This window comes from Micromys minutus (genome assembly GCF_963924665.1).
Source record: "Micromys minutus genome assembly, chromosome: 17".
In the NCBI taxonomy this organism is placed as follows: Eukaryota; Metazoa; Chordata; class Mammalia; order Rodentia; family Muridae; genus Micromys; species Micromys minutus.
In genome coordinates, this window is record NC_137952.1 from 25866399 (window position 1) to 25885683 (window position 19285).

The following is a 19285-nucleotide window of genomic DNA, read 5'->3' on the forward strand; positions in this document are numbered from 1 at the left end:
TCACACTGCAAATTTTTCATTCTCTTTCATATGTGGACTACACTCGCTTATATTGTTTACATGTTCCTCAACATGGCTTTTTAATGATGTAATATGAATGAGAAAAAAAAAACCTCCTATAGATTCTATTTGTGACCTTACCTATATAGAATCTAAAATAACATATCTAGTTTGCATGCAGCTTTATTTCTCACTTATACAAGGAGAGTACACACTGCACATAGAATATAAAGTATGTCGTGCCTGGCACCTAAAATTATATGAGAAACTATGAGTATATTGAATTTACATCAACAGGTTTAGAAGTCTAATAGCTACAAAAGTCATCTAGAGCAATGGTTCATTTGTTTGTTTCTTTGTTTGTTTGCTAAGGCTTGTTTTATTTTAATGGCCGATCCATGTGAGGCCACAGCCAGGCCACTCTGTACCGACATGAGGGAAGCTTTGTTTCTTGGTCTCTTCCTCCTCAGACAGATCTTCCTCCTCAGTCTGGAGGCACTCCTCCCGGCGCTTTCGTGCTTCCTTGGTCTTAGACCTGCGAGCCTCAGCCTGCTCAGCCAGTAGCTTCTCGCGGTCCTTGTCTGCCTTCAGTTTGTGGATGTGCTCCACGAGAATCCGCTTGTTTTTTAATACATTCCCTTTGACCTCCAGGTACAGACTGAGATGCATGTGGTGGTCAGTCTTCTTAGATTCCCGGTATCTCCTGAGAAGCCGGCACGGGATCCTTCTCATCCAGGTCACCTTCTCGGGCATGCAAGCGTTGGCGGTACCCTTCCCCTTCCCTATGCCCATATGCCTGCCTTTCTGTCGGGCCAAGGTGTTTTTCTGTCAGTGAGCCCAGGAATAGACAGTTACAGGCTTCTGGATGATCAGCCCATCTTTGATCAGCTTCCCCATCTGCTGACGGGTGTTGGCATTGGCAATTTCATTGGTCTCCTGGGGTCCAACCAGACCTGCTTTTTACCACAGTGGAGGACACTAGAGGCAGCCCCTTCTGTAGCCTGAGCAAACACGTGGCTGCGAGAGTAGTGGTTCTTAGCCTGGGACTTGTGGCCCATTTGGAGTCACATATCAGAGCTCCTGTATATCAGATATTTATATTACAGTCGATAACAATAGCAAAATTACAGTTATGGTGAAATAACTTGGCGGTTGGGGTCCCCACAACACAAGGAACTGTATTAGTCACAGGATTAGGAAGGTAAAGAACCTCTGACCTTAGGCTTGATGAGGTGAAGAGTCTGCAACTCACATCTGAACACTATGGTTCCTCAGCAAAGAAAAGGGGTTCAGAAACCTTCCTTTAGAATTATATAGTACCACATGGTTCAGGTTGTCGACACACAGATGGGATTACTGTGAAACCCCATCTTATAAGTTCTGCTTCCTGTACAAATGCTTTTGTATCGGTTGCTTTTCTAATGCCAAAAGAGATGTGTGGAAGAGAGTTCATTTTGGAATATGGTTCCCAAGGATAAGAGTCTATCATGGTAAGGATGCAGGGCAGTGAGAAACACGCATGGTGGCCAAAGCAGGAGAATGAGAGTTCACATCCTCAAACACAAACGTGAAACAGAAAAAGTGAGCCAGGAGTGCAAGGCTTTAAACTCAAAGCATATCCCAAGTGACACACCTCTTCCACCAAGGCCTCACCTCTTAACCTTCCTCAAACGGCACTACCAACTGTTAACAAGTTATGTTAAAAATTAAGTTTATCATTGGCCAGCCAGCCTAGTAGATAGTAACTAAGGAAGGACATTCAAGGATCCAAAGTTGACTTTCATGTTTCATGCACAGAAAGAAAGAGGGAGAGAGAGAGACAGAGACAGACAGACAGATGGGGGGGTAGAGTCCCCTGTCCTACTTGTCTCGTGGTTTTATTCTCAGCTCCATGATTTTTTCAAAAGAAGTTGAACAAAACAATCATTAAACAATCATTTTATTTAGTTTTTAGTGGGTTTTGGCTTGGTTTGAATTTCAGTACTGGTTATCCGGAATCCAACCTAAGCCTGGTATGGTACATACCAGACCAAAACAAAAAGAATTATTAACTCTTCACAGTGAGTCCAACGAAGCCTTGAACTCCCTGCCTCAATTTTCTTAGAATCTGAAATTAAAAGTCTGAGCCTTTAGGCCCCACTAGCTTGGGGGTGGGTGGAGGTTCAAGTCTCACTATAGCAATCCACTGTCTGATTCTGGCCTCTCCTCTCTTCTATGCCAGCCACACCCAGACAGCTCTAAACAGGCAATGAACTCTCCAGAAGCCCAGAGCTGGAAGCTTCAGCTCTTCTATGTTTTCTGTCCCCAGAACCTTCACTCACCAGAGTACACACACACACACACACACACACACACACACACACACACACACACACTCGTGAGCCCGCACAGGTACACACACACAGGTACACACTCGAATATACATATACATTCCCCCACGCATACACATGTGCACACATTTGAGAACTCACACAATGAAAGCAGTGTCTTTGAGCACGTTGGAAGAGCTCACAGAAAGAGAGTTGGGATGTTACCTGCCTTTTGTCTCCTCTTCCTACCTAATCATCAGCCACACCACAAAGGTCACCTGCCCTTGCATCCAGGTTGCATTCTCTTGCCAAGCCTACAACTGCTAGAGATGCCAGGCACATTCTTTCCTATTCTGGAGGTGAAGGCAGGCCCAAAGACGTTGGCTACGATGTGAGTCTGGCAGACAACATGAATGCCAGCATGACAGCCAGCCAGGTAGGGAAGAGTTAGGTTCTGTGCAAGGCAGGGCTGAGTGAACCCAGGAATTCTGGGAGCTGGAATCAATATGCAGGTGCACGTTATACATACAATCAAATTTTAGAAAGATTTAATGTATCAGTGCTTTCTTTAAGAAATGGTGGGAGAAAACCGTTCTGCATATTCTTTAGTGAAGACATTTTTTAAGTGTGACACTGATCCAAAATTATTAAAGATTTTTTTTTAACTAGCAGAATTTATTAGACCATCTTTTTGGAAAAAGGCATGGGTGTGCATGCAATGTGATGAACACACAGAAAGCAGACAATACTTGCATCAGGTAAAACAAATTAAAGATCAGGTAAAAGTTAAGGCAGTAGTGAGCTCTAAGGAGCACCTATAAATAAGTAAGATAAACTGGGTGGAAGACTAATGAGCCTTAAAGCCAGGGTCTGGTCTACCAGATAACCATTTCTATAGTGGCCAAACCCCTAAAATAAATCAATTGAGAATTTCAGGGGGTGGGGGATGCATTTCAGTGGACCTGATTGCTTTACAGTGTGAGAACACATTTTTTCAAAGTCCCACCATATGAACTAAAAGTCACCTGTTATACCCTTATTTCTGTAGCTTCAATTCATATGAGATTAAAAATAAAGGAAAGAAAATCTCAGTTTTCTGTCTACTCCAGAGAATTTGAGCTCTTTGGAGTTCTCTATTAAAAAGAAAAACTATATTCAGATTGAATTCTAACTTATACAATAAACTTTTGCCTGGACCCGAGACTTCATAAAATTCTGGTGTTGGTTAAACTTGCTTCCTTTAAAAAAAATATGCTCAGAATGAGTGTTCATGCCTATAACCATAGCAGTTGAGAAATGAAGGATCAGGAGTGTAAGGTCAACCTCAGCTACACAAGACTCTATCCCAAAAATACCAGAAAAAGAAAGGGAGAGAATGCTGTTTTCTTTTTCTTAAAAAAAAAAAAAAAAAAAAAAAATCATGGTAAAGCAGTATTAAGCTACAATAAAACTAACATTCTATTTTCTAGGGACTTATTGAAGCATTTTCTTAGATATTTTTAATATGATCATTATAAGAAAATTATGAAGACAGTGGAGTATTCTTTATATCCATTAAATACAGATAAGATAAAGAACAGATCTAATTTCTAGAATACAATGACTAGATAAATGACAGCTAAGTTCTAGGAGCCCAACTGAGGGTCAGACTACATGGTTTATACTGAACAGTGTGTAAATAATGTGAATTTGAAGGGTGGGGCAGTGACTTGTTTACAGAATCTGTATCTTTCTGGAAATTCATTATGGTGTTTGGCAGCTTTAAAAACGCCCAAGCTGTTTGTATCCAACTTTCCATTAAACTGCAATAGCTAACTAGCCAAATGCAGTAAGGGAAGATAGAATTTGCATCAAATGCCAAAGAACCCAACCGTTTCCCTTTAATATATGAATTTGCTCCAAGGAGGGAGCTCTGGGTATTAGTTTCCATGGTCATTTTCCCTTCATCTCTGAGCTGAGGAAAGAAAAACAGAGATACTCCCAGGACAAGATCATCTCATCTTCTACCAAAGCCCAGCTTGAGAAACAGACATCATCATCTGATACCTACCAAGAAAGAAGCATGTGGAAGCTTCCTTGCCAAGCCCCAGGCACCAGGAGTGATTGAATCTCTTGGTAGGATTCAGAATCCATCCGGCCTAGACAGGCTTGTCTTCCAGTTTTGGCCATGACTGATAAAAGGGAAAGTAAGTAGAGAAGCCAAAACTGTGAAAAGAATTTAACACTTCTAAGGGCTTAGGATTTGATTTCTACTTAAGGCAGTAACACAAAAACTCAAGTAAAATCTTACCTGATCTGTTCATTTATATTTCACTTAAGCTGAATCTAATAGTTCCAAGTTTAAAATGGCAATACCCAAAACAGTTTCCTTGATTGTTTCTACTCCCAAAGGCGTCAGGGGCATTTGTCAGTTTTCCTTACTACTTCACTCCAAGCACCTTGAATCATGCCCAACATTTCTTTCTAATTTCACATAGACTCTGGGTGAACAGAAGTGCACGTCTTACTGCCTTAAAAAGTTTTGTTGGAACACTAAAAATTCTCTAACTATTGTTGAAAAAAAAACTAATTCAGACCAATATTTCTATAGTCCTATGTCATTTGAACCTTTAAAACATTGAAAATTAAAATATTTCCTTTCTTTGCAAAATCTTAAGAGCATATTGAACTGAGCTTCCTTTTTCTTGTACTGTATGTATGAAGTGAGCGTCTCTTCTAAGATTTGACAAATTGTCATTCTGAGTTTGAGTCAGCTTCTAGCATCCTATCCTTTGTACTTTCACTGTTGTGAAATAGCTCCAGAGTTCTGTTAACCTCAAGGCGTGTGTGTGTGTGTGTGTGTGTGTGTGTGTGTGTGTGTGTGTGTGGCTACTGTCACTTCCTCTTGACACTATCAGCATCTCTGTCATGTCCATTTTCCTCCCTTTACACAGTGAGTCCATTTCTACCAAGTTCCCAGCTGCCTTTCAGGGGTATCTCAAAGGGCAGGGTGTGACTTCCATTTGGGTCAGTAACAGTAAATCATTTATCTCAAACCTGACATTCTCTTTTCTTTTCCAGTAAGTAAAAGGCTGCTTCTCCACACAGGACTGTAACTAATAGAAAGGTCTGAAGGGAGTAGCCAGTGGTCGAGTGTTCTACCCTTTTACCCAGGAGTGCTAGAAACTAATTGCGGATGTTAGACAGCATCTTGTGAGTAGTGGTCATGGGGAGCGGAGGAGAAGCCCTCAAGGTGGAGATGTTATATATCATCGATCATATAAAGGTACGTATCATCTGCACTATAACTCTGCTGGCGGACACTGGCTTTAGCATCTGCAGAACTCTAAATCCATAATGGATAACACCTGGAGCTCCAGCATTATGAGAAGCATACCATTCTCCTGCTTTATTCTATAGATCTGAGGAAAATACCTTTTAAGTGAAATTGAACCAAACATCTGTCTGGCTCCCAGTTGAAGAGTACAGAATGTGCTGTACAAACTAATCAAACTTCATAACCGTGCTGTGACCTTGTCATTTCCTAACAGCATGTCCCTCCCAGAGCTGTCACTTATTGGAAATTCATCTGTGACTGTTCTCTACACTGCTTAGAATAGAACAGAAGTATCACGGAATACATTTGACTCAGAGCATGAGACAGCATGAAACATATGTACACATTACACACTAGGCCTTTCTCAAACACTCACATGCACTCATACAAGTTTGAAACAAGAGGAAGAGAAGATTTGGCTCATTGGTTAAATTGCACACTGTGCATTTGATTAAATGAACTCTTTTATCTGCACATGCTTAGAAACACATAACAGATTCCATCTGACAAAAGAGATTATCATTGTAATTTTACAGAGAACAGTGGTGATCTACTATCACAATAGGACACAAGACTAAAGCAACAGTCCTGACCCTATGCACTTACTATAATACAAAATCTGTAAAAGAGACCATAAAAGCTACGCTCGCTGCTTAAGGCTGTCTGTCCTCAGTCACCTCATCAGACTCTGGGGTGCATGTGCCTATGTACATAGGCACATGTATGGAGATGTAGAAATGCTCCCATAGAGACTGTGGTCAGCGAGGGGTGTGGAGATGGTGGTGAGAGGGAGTTACCAAGAAGAACAGTGAGGCAGTAGTCAGATTTAGAGCTGGGCGGGGGCAAAGTTAATATCTGATCAATAATAGATTCTTGTCTTTTCTTTCACCGATCCATCTGCAGCCATAGCGTGTTCAGGACACAGAAGAGTTTTGCCTCTAGCATCCTCTGCTGTGATAAAAAACATCTGGTTAGAGCCCAGTGAGTCCAAGAAATTGCCAATGCCAATTCCCATCAACAGATCAAAGATGGGCTGATCATCCAGAAGCCTGCGACTGTCCATTCCCAGGCTTGATACCAGAAATCGCTCAACTCGATGGACGGACAGGAATATAGGCATAAGGAAGCAATCAATGCTCAATGCCTGAGAGGGTGAACTGGGCAACAAGGATGAGAATCCCGTCCCAGTTTCTCAGGAGACACTGTGAATCGAGAGGAGTGGCCACCATGCATGTCACAACCTATACCCAAAGGGCAAAGAAAATGTATTTTTAAAAAGACAAGCAGAGTCTCAGGGAGCACATTGAGAAGTTTACGGTAGACAAGACCGGCAAGAAGCTCATGGTTAACCAGGTTGAGACTTGCAGGTCTAAGACCAAGGAAGCCCAAACATTCCAGGAGGAGTACCCACCTGCAGATGAAGGAGATCATCAAGACTGTGTCCAAGGAGGAAGAGACAAAGAAATAAAACTTCATGTCTGTATGCAGTGGTCTGGGTGTGGTCTCATGTGGATCAGTCATTAAAATAAAACAAGCCTTTGTCTGTTGCCCTCTATTTAAAGTGAGAGAGAGGTGATGGAAGGAGAGAGAGAGAGGGAAAGAAAGAGAGAGAGAGAGAATAGATTCTAGGTTTGAGGCTATGTGGATAATGAGTCCTGTGTCACTAGAGTTTGAGTGTTAAGTTCCATTAAAGGCCTATGTCTTATTTTAAAAGCATCATCCTAGAGCAGTACAGCATTGTCTTTGGAGCTATTTTGATGGTGGTGATTGTGGTCACGGTAGGGAATCTGTGGTAGTGGTGAGAATGGTTGTGATAGTTGTAGTTGTGGTGATGGAGTTTGTGCTGGTGGAGGTCATGGTAGAGGTTATGATAGTAGTGATGGTCATGACAATGCTCATGGTGGCTGTGGTCATGACTATGGCTGGGGTGGTCATGGTCATAATTAATAGTGGTCACTGTGATTCTCATAATGGCCATCATGCTTGCACTGGTGAGTTATGGTTATGATTGTGATTGAAATAATGTTGGTGTTGTAGTAAGTAATGACAGTAGTAAGTGTGGTGGTGGTGGTATTTGTTATGGTAGTAGTTGTACTGGTCATGGTGCTGGTAGGTTATAATGTTCATGGAGGTGGTGATGGTAGTGGTTGTGGTAGAGACGGTAGTAAGGGTGTTTATAATGGTAGTGTGTTGTGGTAAAGGTGGTCATTGTCACAGCAGTGGTGATGAAGATCATGGAAGTGGTGGTAATGGTGGTTACTGTAGTCATGATGGTAATGATGGCGATGGTTTGGTTTAAGTGAGTTTATGATTCTAAGCTTCTCTTGCTGGCCACAATATCCTAACCTTGCCACATAGTAGGGAAGGGGATGTAGGGAATATAAATAACTCTAATGGGGTCACATAATCTATGGAAGCTGAACCCTGTTGTCTCTCTGCCCTATGTTTGCTTCTTGCCAGTTGTTGGAGAGTAAGAGAGTAATCTAGCAGCTCTTACAAAATGCTTAAAAATTGCTGTTACAAGGCCCAACACTGGCTTCCCCTGATAGACACAGCTTTTCCTCACTGCCCTGCTAGCAGAGGCTAAAACCCTGGCGAGCCACCCAAGCTCTGGAGGGCTTCCAGAAGCTTGCAAACCTTCTGGCCAGGCAGTGTGGGCTCTGGTTTTCACTGTGCTTCCCAAGAGAGGTCACACCAGAACACTTGTTCCTGGCTTCATTGTGATACTGGTTTGTCCACTTCAACACAGCTGCCCTTCCCCAGGACACAGCCCTTCCCAGTCCTGAGTCAAATCTATGGGCCACTGCGCCCTAAAAGGCAATCATTCTTCCCACTACAAGACTTCACCAGGGGCTTGGCTAACACTGGTGGATATACAGTAGCAGTGGACTGTCCCCTGTGGCCCTGAGCTCCTATTTTGGCTCTGTAATAAGCTGAGTTTCAGTCCAGAGTAACCTGCCTTTTCTCTGCGTTTCTCTCTTTCATTTTTGCTGTGCTTTATTTTGGTTTGGCTCGGTATCTTTTAGAGTTTATTTTTAAACTGACACACAGTGAAATTACAGATAAGTTCTTGCTTCTGAAAAGTTCCTCTTGCTCACTCTCAACATGTCTACCAGATACTGATGGCTCTCTGTAGCTCGGCCTGTACTCCAATACAGATAACCGTGTGTGCAATAGCCTTTCGAGTCTGGACCCTTCCTGTCCCCTAACACACAGCAACACATGAACAACACATTGCTGAAAACCATCTGGATATGCATTAGAACACGCATATGAAGAACACCCATGAGCATTTGCATGCAAGTTTGCTACACGCATTTTTTTGTTTCTGTTTGGTTAGGATTGATGGATCCTGTAAGAAATGCATGTCTAATGTACACAATTTCCAAAACTGCTTTTCAAGGTGACTGCCACCTTTGTCACTTCCACCAGCAGTGAGTGGAAGTCTGCACTGCCCTGTGCCTCACTGACACCAGACATGGTCAAGACTTCTCTCTTCTTGCTTAGTTTGGAAAACCAAGTCCAGTTAGGAAGCTGTTTATCTAAAGATCTGCATTCTAAAGGGCAGAGGGCTCAGATCCACAAGGAACCCGGAGCCTTGGCAAATTATCGGCAGTAAGGAGCATCAGAGATGCTCATTTAACTTCGGACAGAAAGAGTCTTAGTTTACCACGTCTCCCATACTCAGTAAATACCTGCCTTGGGAGCTCTCCCGACATAGGAAGTTGGTAGAGCTTTTTCTACAGCATGTAATACACTAGGCTGCTGCCTAGATAAAAGCCTTCATTTTGTCCTCTGCACCTTCATTCATTTCTCAAAGCATGAAGAAGCTCCCACACAAGAGTCACATAATAAATGGAAGCCACTGCAGACAGAGATCATTAACAACCCCAGGACCACTCTGTATCCGGAAAGAGACAACAAATTGAGGATAAATTACAGAACAAATTCTAAAATGGAGCTTCCAGCCTCCGGGGAAACCACTAACTGCCTGGAGCTGGAGTTACAAGTGGTTGTGAGCCACCTGATGTCAGTGCTGGAAACCGAACTCCAGTCCTCTGCAAGAGCAGCAAGCACTTTTAACTGCCTGTCATCGCTCCAGCCTTCCACCTCTAACAATCACGAAGATGTTTTAGACTCTTACTAGATAAAGTAAAGAAATAAGGCAAAACCCACACAAAAACAACAACAACAACAATCCCAGCATTCTAAGTCTATCTTTAGACTCTCGGTAAGAACCATTCCATTCACTGGCTGTTAGCCTCCCCCAGCTCTTGTTCAAGGGAAGAGAACTAAGGCCTCTTCAAAGAAAGGAGTATTGAAGAGTTTATGAGCTATTTTCTTTCTAAGTCATACTGTCTAACTTTACTTTGCACAGTTTTCTCAATGTACACAGAAGGAAAACCATATTGCCATGTAATAGGGCACTGAGCTCAGGAATGATTCTACACCATGTGACTTTGGGAAGGTTTTGCCTATCTGACCTGGGGGGGGGGGGGTCTGGATTTGTTTGCTTTTGTTTGTGGCAGATCTGATACTCACACTGCTTCAGTCTTCCCAGTGCTGGGATTAGAGCATCACCACCACACCCTGTTGGGAATTTGGATCTGAGTCTGCAGAGTCTTTCCTTCTGGAATCCTGTGGCCATGATTCTAAGTAGAGCTGAGCATTAGGTGCTTTAGTATCCCCTCTTTAGATGTACCCGCTTTTCCTTCCGCCTGTGGCTTATTCCACAGCCTATTCCTATCCATCTTTTTTCTCATCAAAATCTTCATCAACTCAGGTCTGATCATACAAACTTGCAGCAAACAAAATCCCTGTTTGTTAATGGTAAACTGATTTGCCTCGATTGGCTCATTGGATAGTATATGTACATTGAATCCCCCCATGAGCTTCAGGAAGACTCCAAGGGATGGAGCTATTTACTGCGTATCTTGTATGCCTGCCATGCTTTTGATGAGCAAGATCCAGAGGAACTCTCTCCTCAACAACACTGGGCTCATAAACCACACTGAATCTTGTGATTCTCTCAGTTTCATCCTGTTGCTGGAGGAGCTGGAGCTTTGGTGGTGCATCTCAACAGCTGCTTTTCTCCCTTAACCATCAATGCAGAGGGCTTAGCTTTTCATGTGACATATTTCCCAAATTAAATTATAAACCTGAAACATTCTTTCTTGGATCCAGAACAAAATGACACATGCAAATGTATTGAAACCCTCAAAATTTTTTAGACAATACACCTACTGAGCAATCACAGAACAAGTCCTTAAACTATCTCAACTGTGGCCCACAAGTGTCCTTTGGCAGCTGTTATTGGATAGCCTCTGCCTGGGGCCTGGGGCCATCACATCCTGGTGATCTCACAGCTGGAAGGTGCGCAGTCAAACATCCATTCTCAGGAGAGGGTTGTAACATCAGCTAAATGGCTCAGTAGCCTTACCTGCCTCTAGGACTACAGGTTCTCTCTCCCTCTCCCCTCCCCCTCCCTCTCCTGCTCCCTTTCCTGCCCCTTCCCCTTTCTTTCCCTTACCTCCCCTTTCCCCTCCCCTCCCTCCCTCCTCTCTCTCTCTCTCTCTCTCTCTCTCTCTCTCTCTCTCTCTCTCTGTGTGTGTGTGTGTGTGTGTGTGTATGTGTGGTGAATGCTCTCATTTCTACAGTGGGCTTTGTTAAAGAAAAGGCTGTGATAGCCTCAAACAGAAGAAGGAACAGAACCTTTAAGGAAAACCCAAGAGAAAGAATCTAGGAGAAATATGCCCACCCCAGGAGCATGAATAATACTGAGCATCTTTAAGTCAGTTACTTCACAATAGAAGGGGATCATGCTTTTATAGAATTATAAGTTCAGCTGCTTCTTCTCATTGAGGTCCACTCAACTCCTTTCCCCAGCCTTGGGCCTCTCTGCATCCTGATCTCTCCTCCAGGTCCTTGCATTATGTTTCACTTCTCCTCCACCCCACCCCAACTCAGGAACGATTAGGGTGGTCCACCTTACTGACTTGAAAATCTCTACAGGCTGAGAAGCCTCCAAGTTCTACAGGAAGAAATGAAAAAAGATGTCATTCTTTTGCCAAAGATGTCAAACAAGCATCAGGCTGTATCTTTGGGCCAGGAAACCCACTTTGATTCCTAACTTCTCCTACTCCATTCAGCCCCTAATGCCCCCCTGCTGGAGAAGTGACCCAGAGCATACCAATCCCCACCCAAACCCAGGCAGAGTCCCACACAATAGACACAGAGCAAGCCAGAGAGCCAACTAGCCACACAGTCAGTGAACAAACACAGGGTAAGTCAGACCAAGGATGTCTAACCTACCATTGCAGATCTCAAGGGATCATGGATAGAATGAAAGGTTGCTAGCTTCCATAAAGCTTCCATTTCTCCCTCAAAAGATGAATATGAACAGTATCCCTTAGTGTTGTTAGTAGACTCTGTGGCTTTATTTTTTTTAAAGCCTATAGGCACTTTAGCAACACATTGTGGTTGTCACAGAGATTCCAGAATGTCCTCCTTATGCAGCTCTATATCCAAATGACCAGAGTTACCAGTAACTCACCAGACTCTGGTCACTTCTCCAACAAGGAGGCATTTGGAGCTGAGTGGAGCAGGAGAAGTTAGGAATCAAAGTAGGCTTCCTGGCTGAACGATATGTCCTGATGCTTGTTTGGTCTTGAGAATGGCACCTGGTAAAGTTGATCGGATGCATCATGTAATAGGTAGATAGATCTATTACTATACTACATTTCTAAATCGGTGACTGTGTCAATAACATATTCTCCTTGGCAATCCTGTATGTCTTATTTTTAAATAAAAAAATTAAACAACTGCAGATGTCAAAAGGTTCACAATAAAAAAAAATGCTAAGAACTCTTCAGTTAGAATAATATATGAATTTCTATCTGCAAATCCTCACTGAGCTCATTAATCCCCATAGCTAGGGCCAGTTCTGTTTAAACACATTCTACAGAGAAGACAAGAAGTTCAAGAGTTCATTGGTTCACCATGTTGCTCTTGTTACAAGTTCCGTTTTGGACTTGGACTATGAATTTCCTGTAAGTAGATTGCTGCCTGCTCTACAGTTCCTCTGTGAGTCAGACCTCACCTTGCTACTAGGCTGTTGCTGTGAGAAACTTTAAGTATTAACAGCCAAGAACTCTTACCCAATAAGTTGGGAGGGTTGTTGTGTCAATCTTGTTTATTTCCACAGAAATTCCTAATGTTGAGTCTCTGCCAACAGACAATTCAAGTGACATTTCTTGTTGAATCATGAAATGACAGCAGTCTTTTCCTGGATAAAGTCCCAGTCTTTTGTACATGGGTAGGAGCATTCTGCTTCATATGCAGTTACCTTATTTACCTTTTTTGTCCAAGGGTCCCAAAGGAGTGGATGATTAGGGTCTCATGAAAGTACAAAATCTAATGAACTGGTGTATCTTCCTCTGAGATATCTGAGAGTTATTAGACTACCTAGAGGAGAAGATCAAAATTGCTTCTTAATTGTTGAATGATAATGTGGTCCTAGATAACCAAAACTGAAATATATACATATACTTTAATATAATGCTAAGATTTTTTTTCTCTAGAGAAACTATGGGCTTGGAAAAATCTCATCTCTATAAAGATCTCCTCCTTTTCAATAGTATCTTGCTAAACTCTGAAGGTTCCTGGGAGACTGAACAAAGCCAAAAACAGACCTTAAGTACATGCTCATAGCAACACTTGTTCAAATCCCAGAGGAAGCATCTCAGACTTGACTGCATGTTCTCTCCTAGCCTCTTGGAAATGACGTTATTGTCAGATTAACTTTTTTGAATCCTGGAGAAATAAATAAGATGTGAATTGATTTGACTTTTCTTACCTTGAACATTTTACATTTGGTTTTAAAAGACATGTCTGTTGAGTTTTTCCCTGTGGATCTAGACTTCTAGAGATGATTGGTCTGATTTCTTGGCATGTGGTGTTGAGAGCCTATAGTGCCAGATGCTGAGCTTTATGGGGGGTTACTGTAGCTTCACCTCCTTCAGTCTCTATGTGTCTACAAAACCAAAACAAACAAAAAAATATTTCTTCCCAAATTCAACTTAAGCAATATTAAATACTATGAAGATTAAAATTTCAAGCAAAACAATTTCCTTGGTCTCCAGCTTCATAGTCTACTTACTTGAAAACCAAGATGTTCCCCACAGAGATAGTTCCTGTCCCTTTGTTTATGTGCCAATGTGATGAAAAAAATGCTTACAGTATGCAGTCAAAATGAAGTGAGTCATGGTAAGGTAGTTAGTTTTTTTCATCACTCAGGTAGAATATATGGGATAGAAATCTTTGTGAGGAATAATCTGGGTTGACCTGTTCTGTGGCTTTATCTGTGAGGATTTTCTTAGGTGGGTTGATTGTGGTGGGAAGACTCACCCTGAAATTGGGTGGCAAATTTGGACTGGACCCTGGTCTCCGCATAAAGAAGAAAGCCACTTGAGCATTAACAAGCATGTATTCATTGCCCCTTATTCCCAGTGATAGGTGTGATATAACCAGTTCTTTCAAGCTGCAGCTATAAATTCTCCGCTATGATGAATGTGTGTTAGTGAGATTTTGTCAGCTACAGACTAAAGTCATCTGTGAAAAGGGAACCTCAGTTGGGGAGTGGCTTTCACCACACTGGCCTATTGGCAAGTCTGTGAGGACTGATCTTGATTAAGAATTGATATGGGTGGTACCACCTCTGGTCAAGTGGTCCAGAGTTGTATAAGAAACAAAGCTGAGAAAGCCATGGAAAGCAAGCCAGTAAGCAGCATTCCTCCATGGTTTCTGCCTCCAGGATCCTGCTTGAGTTCCTCCCTTGACTTCCCTCAATGATGGGCCATAACTGTAAGCTAAGCAAACCCTTTCATCCCCAAATTTGTTTTGGTCAGTGTGATATCAGCAACAGAAAGCAAACTAAGACAGACTGTTGCCTAGAACTGTGTTCTAAAATAAACCCGTTCTCCTTTAAGTTGCTTTTGTCCGAGTATTTTTGTCACAGCAGGAGAAATGAAATGAAGACACATGATAATGAGTCACATTTCTATAGCTTCTGGCCAGCTAGTCTGGCATGCTCAGCAGCAAATAAGGACCAACACCCCTCATGTGGGCCATGGCATACAGACACCCACACTCACACAGAAACACACATACACATGCAACAGCTAACCTAGGCAGATTTCTTTTAATAACCATTGTACATAGCCTATTAGTTAAATCACAGTATATTTACCCAGATATAAGAGTAAACCAGACCCAGGTATAAGCAATTCTTTATAACTTTCTGGGTGATTAGAACAGATCCCCAAATTTGTGAACCAGACCCAAAAGCCTATATAAGTCCCTCTGAAAGTTGCCTCATATAAAGTCGGCCTCCTATAGACAGCAACCAAGCATATATTTTCCCTTGTTCATGTAGCCTAGAAACCAGGATGTATCCACCGCTCAAGCCACCAGCTTCTGTGTGTCATCTCATCTCACAGTGGAAAAGGCATTCATCTTATGAGGCTACTTCCCGGAGCATGGATCTCTAGATCCTTTCTCTAGGGATCCTCTCTCACGGCTTAACTTCTCCCAAACACTGATATAACAGTAACATCATCACCCACGAGCATCTCCGACTTAAAATAACAAAACGAAAGCAACGCTTTCCAAATCTGCTCTGTCCCACATGCATTTTGAGTTCCTACCCTGGGTCTTCATCCACATACACTTGTCCATTTGTTTACCTCCCAGGTCCTCAACAGCCCACTTGCCTCTGCCATTCATCAACACTAATCCACTTAAACCATTCTTACAAAGATAAACAGCAAACACTCATGTAAACCCCATAGGTCTCATTCTCCATCTGAGATGACCAGCATCGTGCCTTGAAACCCTGACTTTTCCATCTTTACCTCATCTCCCCATCCTCCTCCTCTCTGCCTGTTTTTCTTCTGTCTCTTTTTCTTGCCCTTCGACCAACTTTAATGCACTGACTCTCCGGAGGTGTCTCTCCACTTCTTAATCAAGCACTTTTGGTAGATGAATCCCCATGAATTAAATGACAAATGTGCTGATAACTTCAAAACTTAGAAGATGATTCTTCCAGAGCTTCAGGTCTGGATATCCAACTACGTATACAACATCACCAGTAGATATATAGACATCTCAGGTTTCAGTATGGAATTCCTTTTTCCTCCAGGCCAACGCTCTTTGATATTCTGCCTCAGTAAATATGGCTACCATTTAACTGTCTTCTCAAGTTAGAAAAGCAAGCATCATCCTGTCTTCCATCTTTCTGTCTTCTTTCTGTTTCAGAATACCAAGGCCCAATGATTCTATCTGACACAATATTTTCAGTATGTCATCACTTCTTATTTTCTCTGCCAACAAGGACTCTCTGCCCTCTCTTTTACAGCACATGCCTACCCTCTGAGCTTCCAAACACATAGCCCTTCAACCCTTTCTCTTCATCGCCATCAGCTGTTTCTGAAGCGAAGTGTTGACCTTTCTATACGTACACACTTGGAAACCCTCATGCCTTCCCCATATCATGCCCTATAGAGGCTCCAAACATCTGCTGACTGAAGAATTTCAAAGGCAAATTTATGAGTTTGTCTCAAGCAGCTTTTTGTTTTGTTTCACTACTTTGATTTGTTTGTATTTTATAATTATTAGATAATAAGTCTTGGACTAAGTGTGTTAGGAAGCTAGTGGCCAATATCATGTCATGGAGACTTTGTGGAGACTTTGTGGAGACTTTGTGGATCATGGCTTTTCTCACTGGGCCAAAGGAAACCAGTCATAAACCCTGCTGGAAACAACACAGATGCTGTGGTGATTAGATAATATCCCAAGACTTAGAGGAAAAACCCTCTCATACGTCAAAAGCTAGAATCCAGACCAACTCCTATCTTCAGACCTCAGACATCAGTGAAAGTTAGAAGCAATGTCTTCTGATTGTACCTGCCAACCCCTGATAGCTTCAAAGAGAAAGCCTTGGGACACTCTCTAAGACTATCGGGAGAACACAGCACACAGACATTCCCAGACAGCTACAAACACAGAGGGCTGAGGACTAACTCAAAAACAAGGAATCTTGGCCTCAGCATCAAGTTACTCATCAAAAGTAAAGTTGAGGTTTCCAAAGCCTATGTGCATATGTATGTATACAAAAGTGGTGTGTCTGTGTGTATGTATGATTTGCTGAGTGATGAAATGATTGCTTATATGCACATATACAATTCACGTCATCGGCCTCACTTCTACAGGGTGAGCATCATTACTCCATGTTCACACCACACATTCTTTCATGCCACATGTACTGGGCCCAGCCATTTATCTAGCACTTAGCTTGTATTATACCTAATCTTCACATTTGCTTAGGACTGTTTTCTACACCTTACCGCAGATTAAACCAAGGCCCTAAAAAAGCTCAAGTTCCTGTAACAGGAAAGAGGGAAGCCTGGAGCCGAACCCAAGCTACTCCAGTCCTGAAGACAGCCCTCTTTCCACGCAATCTCCTTACATCATAAATCACCACGTTTCTAGACTTGGGTAGTAAAAAGAAAGATGTGGAGGAGAAAGTTTCTGCTTTCCGATAAACCGCCCTGATAAAAATGATTCAGTGACTATTTTTTGAGATGTCAGGGCTGAAAATGTACAGATTCCGCAGGACGAAGAACCTGCCAAGTCCCAGTTGCACAACCAAAGCAGCGCAAGGAGCCAAGGAGGCCGACTGTGTGTTGGAAAAAAGCACAGATGTCATCTGGGACCGCTCAGAGCCTGCTTTCAGATGGAGGAGAGACAGCCTAGCTTCCGCCGGAACCAGAGCCTTTTAAGGCCACACTAAGTTACTTCCTTGGCTGAATCAACCCAGTGCATACTGCCTGTTCCCTCAGATCATGGAGATCCTACTGGCTGACCGTCATGGAAAGAATGCCAGTGCTGGGCGGCGTGCTTAGTCCTCATCCTGAGCTGGCTCACAAACACCCACCTTGTAATAAGGCTGCTATGAGCCTTTCAGTGGGGCTATGGGGGAGGCAAGACACTGGGGTCAAAAGTAGAGATGTTTAGTCCCCCCCTGGGAAATTAGTCACACATCATATCCCTTCCTCTCCGTTCACAGCCATTTTATTTGGGAGAAAAAGAACTTTAAATGAATGAAAAGTCCCTTCCACCCCAACATGTGTTCTAAAGTTCACAGGAAGCCTTCTCCTTTGCTTTGGGACATACAGACGGCCTGCTCACAGCTGCGCCTCCGGTGAGCTAATCAGACAATGAATGCTCACAATGGAGCGGACTCCAGGGAACAGAATCAGCCCAGCCATTCCTTTGCTTCCTTCATCACACCAAAACTCTAGGAAGATAAAAGGAACTTAGACACCTCCAAAAAGACTGATTCTGAGAATTTACATTAAGCGGTGGTTAAGAATCGAGGAAAAAGGTCCTCCAAGGTTGAGCACACTTTCAGAAAGAGAATGTTCACACTCTCGCCGAGTTACTTTCCTTACAAATATTGATTACTCTCTGCCCATTATGGAAATTATTTGTCTCGGCTCTTGTTATTTCAATGGTTTTTATTCTCAGCTACATGAGTAATAGAGTTGTGACAAGAAGCTCATTCCAAACTCCCCTGTGGTAAGTCACTGATGAATATTAAGATCCTCAGGAAGGACATGCCAATTTGTACAAGAATCCCACAGATTCTGAGACGATGGAGAACTCAAACTCTTTGTGGAAACTCACTAAAGGAGTTCTCTTTGGTGACCCATGTGACAGTCTCCAGATAAGAATGAGCTATCAACTACTATAAAAGAAAGCATCATGGAAAAAAAAATGTAGTGGACCAGTGGGCAATTCTACACACTAACATGGGCTTCTGAGAATAAGCGGACATTCTGGCTCTCTTAATAAGCAGGACACACCTGATCCCACTAGACATAAGCTTGCATCCTAGAGAATGGGGACAGAGACAGCCCTGGATAATATTTTATTCCAGAAAATATTCTGGCTTATATTTTATTCCAGAAAGGAGAATTTGGTTGGATGACATGTCGGGGAGGAAGAAATTCGAGGGTCCACTGTGTCTCAAATAGCTATGAGAAGGGGCTCCTTTCATCCCCCTGCCGGATCACCCATCTAATTTACATGTTCCTGGGTTAGAAGTTTGACATCAGCTCTCCCACTTGGCAGCCAGGGACTGAATGAATCAGTTTCTAAGTAGTGGCATATTCTAGTTTAGTGAGGTGTGTAGACATGAGAATGTGTCTCACAATTCTCCTTTTACATGCTGTGGAAATAACTCAGGGCCCCAATACTGTACTTTCAAAGCATATCACTTGAGCTGTTCCCTGCTAATATGGAAAGATTTCTTCCAAATACCAATGGCTGGATCCTACATTCCCAGAAGACTAGTAGAAGTTTCTAGATGATAGGACACTGATTACTAGCCCTTGGGTCCTGAATATTCTGCCTAGCCCCACCGGGATTAGAATGAGTAGGCATTTTGGAAGAAAAGAGATGATCTTAGGGGTACTAAATAGTTTCCCATCCAGTCTACACATAACTGACAGCAGGAAATCCACTATACCAAGTACTCATTACACAGAAAAACTTCCATTCATCTGCTTCTTCAATCCACTTTGACATTGGACACATTTTT

The 19285-nt window shown here is 42.6% G+C and overlaps 1 pseudogene across 1 annotated transcript in view; it reads right to left on the reverse strand.

The window, feature by feature from the left end:
• Positions 1-384: 384 nt before the first annotated feature.
• Positions 385-19285, reverse strand: part of LOC308431936 — a 91488-nt pseudogene continuing 72587 nt past the window's right edge. Inside the window, exon 2 of the transcript in view lies at positions 385-1001. The product of the transcript in view is annotated as an uncharacterized misc_RNA (transcript). The remainder of the gene's footprint in view (positions 1002-19285) is intronic.